Source organism: Aotus nancymaae, unplaced genomic scaffold (assembly GCF_030222135.1).
Source record: "Aotus nancymaae isolate 86718 unplaced genomic scaffold, 86718_ANA_hifiasm-v0.15.2.pri h1tg000046l, whole genome shotgun sequence".
NCBI classification, from domain to species: domain Eukaryota; kingdom Metazoa; phylum Chordata; class Mammalia; order Primates; family Aotidae; genus Aotus; species Aotus nancymaae.
The window spans coordinates 8,066,083-8,071,015 of NW_026988460.1; the positions used below are offsets into that span (position 1 = coordinate 8,066,083).

At 39.1% G+C, this 4,933-nt stretch overlaps 1 pseudogene; it reads left to right on the forward strand.

Annotated features, from left to right (window-relative positions):
- Nucleotides 1-2,425: 2,425 nt before the first annotated feature.
- LOC105734292 (aldo-keto reductase family 1 member B1-like) lies at nt 2,426-3,414 on the forward strand (annotated as a pseudogene).
- The last annotated feature ends 1,519 nt before the right edge of the window (nt 3,415-4,933 follow it).

A 4,933-nucleotide genomic window follows, 5' to 3' on the forward strand; every position in this document is an offset into this window, starting at 1 on the left:
TGAGTTATCACCTCACCATAGTTAAAATAGCTTGTATCAACAAGACAGGCAATAACTAATGCTGGCAAGGATATGGAGAAAAGAGAACCCTTGTATGCTGTTGGAGGGAATGTAAATTAGTATAACCACTAAGTAGAAGAGTGTAGAAGTTCCTCAAAAAAACTAAAAATTGAGCTACCATTTGATCCCACAAGCCCACTGCTGGGTATATACCCAAAAGAAAGGAAATCAGTATATTGAAGCAATACCTGAGCTCCTATGTTTGTTGCAGCACTGTTCACAATAGCCAATATTTGGAAGCAACCTAAACATCCATCAACAGATGACTGAACAAAGAAAATGTGGTACATATACACAATGGAGTACTATTCAGCCATAAAAAATGAGAGCCTGTTATTTGCAACAACATGGTTGGAACTAGAGGTCACTGTGTTAGGTGAAATAAGTCAGGCACAGAAAGACAAACTTCACATGTTCTCACTTATTTGTGGGATTTAAAATTCAAAACAAATTGAACTCATTGATATAGAAAATACAGTGATGGTGACCAGGGCCTAGGAAAGGTAATGAGGGAGTACAGGTGTTATTTGGGTATAAAAAATTAGAAAGAATAAATACAATCTGGTATTTGATAGCAAAACTGGGTGACCATAGTCCATAATAATTTAATTGTAAATTTTAAAATAAAAAATTATAATTGGATTGTTTCTAACACAAAGAGTAAATGCTTGAATGGATGGATACCTCATTTTCCATGATGTGATTATCATACATTGCACGCTTCTATCAAAACATTTCATGTACTCCATAAATATATATATACTTACTATATATCCACAAAAAATAAAATTAAAACATTTTTAACATGTATTGAAATTTCCTCCAGATATCTAATATCCACCTGTCCTAACAAAAGTATTCTCTCCATTAGTAACACCATCTCTCTTCCCTCTTCCTGACACAACTGCCAAGTCTTTTCTGCTGTTCCAAGCTCCTGTGCTCAACTTACATACCTCACTTGGCCAAATAAATGCATTTTATTCAACTCTAAGAGCAAACTTCTATCTTTTTCCTCAAGCATGCCCTTAAAAGGTCTTAATCCCCACTCTATCAAAACTTAACAAAAACATTCACCCCAAAAAACTACTTTCTTGGGGATGATTTTGCTGCTAAGAAAACAAACTTTTCTCCATGTTGTTATGTTTATGTTGTCTACTATTTAAGTAGACCAAACAGAATTTGATTTGTTTTTTTTTTGAGACATAGGGATTAGGGTCTTTGTTCAAGTTAGCACCTTAGCTCATGGACTATAATAATATGGTGTGGGTGCTAATATATCACAAACTATAATATAGTTGCATCTATATCTTATTTCAGAAAAGGATGTTGTTTTGGGACGTGGTGAAAGTTAGCAGAACACTGAACCCAAAGTGAAGGAAAGGAGATTTCATCTCCACTTTCAAATGGAAGTTCATAACATTCCTGAATTATCCACAAAGAGGGCTGCCAACCTGGAATCAACTAAGAGTCACCCACTGGGGTGCAACTGGAGGGTGTAAGATCTTCAAAACCGTGTTTTCATTAGTAGAGAAAATGGCTGCAGGAAGGTGGCTGGCTACGCTAGTAGGCCAGAAGGAGAGGAGAAGGGAAGAGTGTGGGTGAAGGTATGAAAGTCAAGCTTTGCCATTTTGCCCAAGCACCCCTTTGAACAGAGCCAGAGGCTAGAAAATCAGAAAGCTCAGTAGCACCCCAGTTTTCCTTCGCTGCCCCTTTATAAAAGTAGTACCATCAGCAGGAATAGCAACTCTCAACAAGTCTTCATTATAATAGAAAGTCCTCTACAAGTTAAATTCAATTACCACAACCCTCTACATTACAAGAGATTTCCAGTCTTAGTTTAAGACAGACAGTGAGTGGACACTAGAAAATTCTCTTATACCCATTTACTCCAAAAATGCAACCAATGCCTTAGAACCCTGCTACTCCAAATGTGATACCCACACTGGCAACAATAGAGTTAGAAATACAGAATCTTGGACTGCATTCTAGGCCTACTGAATCGGAAACTGATTTTAACAACACCCGCAGGTGATTTCTATGAACATTAAAATGATAGAATTAATGACTTAAAGCAATTGTGCTCAAACTTTGCACATTAGAATCACCTGGAGAGGTTTTTAACCCATCCCTAATGCAGGCAGCACTCTATCTCATGTATCTCAATTATCAGTATTTTTTTAAACCCAACTGGTTCCAATGCAGCCAATATTGAGGAACCATGCCTTAAAGATAATAATAGTATTTGCATTCAAATGAAAACTTGCCCCAAACTGCATTACTAATTACCACTTTGGTTTTCCTGATAACTTAGATATTAAAAATCTCAACGTATGTTCTGTGTGGGGGTCTAGGGACCGCAGCAGCCATGGCAAGCCACATTGTCCTCACCAACAGGACCAAGATTCCCATCTGGGGCTGGGCACCTGGAAGTCTCCTCCGGGTTAGGTGACCAAGGCTGTGAAAATGGAGAGCAATATCAGGTACCACCACATCGACTGCACCCACGTGTACCAGAATGAGGTGGGGGTGGCCAATCAGGAGAAGCTCAGAGAGCAGGTGGTGAAGCATAAGGCTCATTAGCAAGCTGTGGTGCACGCACCATGAGAAGGTCCTGGTGAAAGGAGTCTGCCAGAAGACTCAGTAACCTGAAGCTGGACTACCTGGACGTCCACCTTATTCACTGGCTAAGCAGCTTTAAGCCTGGGAAGGAATTTTGCCCACTGGATAAGTCAGAAAATGTGGTTCCCAATGACCCCAACATTGTGAACACATGGCAGCCATAGAAGAGGGGGTAAATGCTGGTGAAAGCTATTGGCATCTCCAACTGTAACCATCTCCAGGTGGAGAGGATCTTAAACATACCTGCTTAAAGTATACATCGGCAGCTAACCAGATTGAGTGCCACCCATACCTCACTCAGAAGTTAATCCAGTACTGCCAGTCCGAAGGCATCCTGGTGACCACCTATACCCTCCTTGGCTCTCCTGACAGACTCTGGGCCAAGCCTGAGGCCCCTTCCATCCTGGAGGATCCCAAGATCAAAGTGATTGCAGGCAAGCACAATAAAACTACAGCCCAAGTTCTGATCTAGTTCCCCGTGGAGAGGAACTTGGTAGTGATCTCCAAGTCTGTGCATTGGTGAGAATTAAGGTCTTTGACTTTGAACTAAGCAGCCAGGATATGAACACAGTATTCAGCCACAAGAGGTACTGGAGGGTCTGTGCCTTGGTGAGCTGGGCCTCCTACGAAGACTACCCCTTCCATGAAGTTTTGAAGCTGTGGATGCCTGTTCATCCCCAAGTGACTTACCTATACCTGTGTTTCCTGTCTCATTTTCTCCCCCTGCAAATGTAGTATGGTCTATATCACTCAGCAGTGGGACAGCAACATATAGAGTGGCTAGTGAGGGCTTGTCTAGGTTGATACTGGATCTGAAGAGCAGTGTCGGTAGAGTAGAAGTCTCTTCCAATTTGCTTTGTTCTTTTTGCCCCACTGGGAAAAGTAAAACCTGAATACCCGTTTCTGACCAAAGGGAAGCAAAATATATCAGGTCAAAATAGTGTCACTAACAGTTGAGTTTTGTCTGCTTGGAACTGTAATCCCTTCGGCAAAACTTCTCTTTGCCTCATATAAAAAGTGCTTTGGTGAAAAAAAAAAAAATCTCAATGTACTCTGTCATATAATTAATGCTTAAATTTCCCAAATTCTGATGATGCTAATTTTAACTTGGAATAGATCCATAACTGACAAAGAGTCATTTAGTCCAGAAAGTTTGCTGAGTCTTTTCACTAGAGATAAAACAATTATTTGCTTTTAAATAGCATTTACAGTTCAAGATTGCTTTTCAAATTGAATGATTCCTCTCTCTTATTTCTCAAATCATTACTCAATAAAGGAGATAAAGAATCGTAACTATGTTCAACATTTTCAGGCATGATTATTGTAAATGTTTTGCAAGTTAGCTTCAGGAACTGAAAAGATTACTTGATGGCAGGTGATGCTTTTGTTGAATCAACAAGATTGACTGGTCTCATGGTTGGTGTTTAGCAAGTCAATCATGTTCATTACACAATAGATAACAGTGAACACAAATTTTCTTTTATTCATTGGAAAGCTATCCTGTGATACTAAGAACAAAGAAAATCAATTCTCTGTGGAATCAGAGTCATTCTTTCAAAATGTAACACATCCATTAGGAGAAAAAAAGAGTGTCAGTCAAGAAACAAATTGGCTAAATTGGTTGAAACGTCTCTTTAAAATTAAGTTTACATGTTAAAGGAAAGATTAAAGGGAAAAGCACATTATTTGCTAAGACACAAATATCATCTGATTTTCACCTATTTCACTTTTCTATTTTTGCCCCTTACTACATTTTCAGCACTTTTGGTTTTAAGCAGCAGAAGATGAAATCAAACTGGCTTAAACAGAAAAGAAGATGAATTTAGTGGTGCATATAACTAAAATATCCATGGATATCTGACTTCAGGTGCTGCTGGATGCGGTTGCTCAAATTATGTCAGAGTTAGTCTTTCTCTTTCTCCAATCTCTGCTTTTTCTCTTTACTACCTTAATTTTTAGTTGTTTATACCCCACAATTGGCAATTATGTCCAATAATCTTCAAATATATATCTCATTGCCTGATCATGTTTCCATTGCCTGTCACTGAATCAGATTTATAGCCAAGGAGGTACTTCTTGGCAAGATCTTGAGTTTGTGCTCATCCTGTGGAGTTGGAGATAGGGCCAACCCAGTTTAAATTACATAAACTGAGAAGAGGTGAGGGTAATGAGGCCCCAAAGGATAATCAAAGGATCTCTTCCAGAAAAGGGAGAAGGGGAAGAAACACTCAAGGAGGCAAAAATACTACTCTAA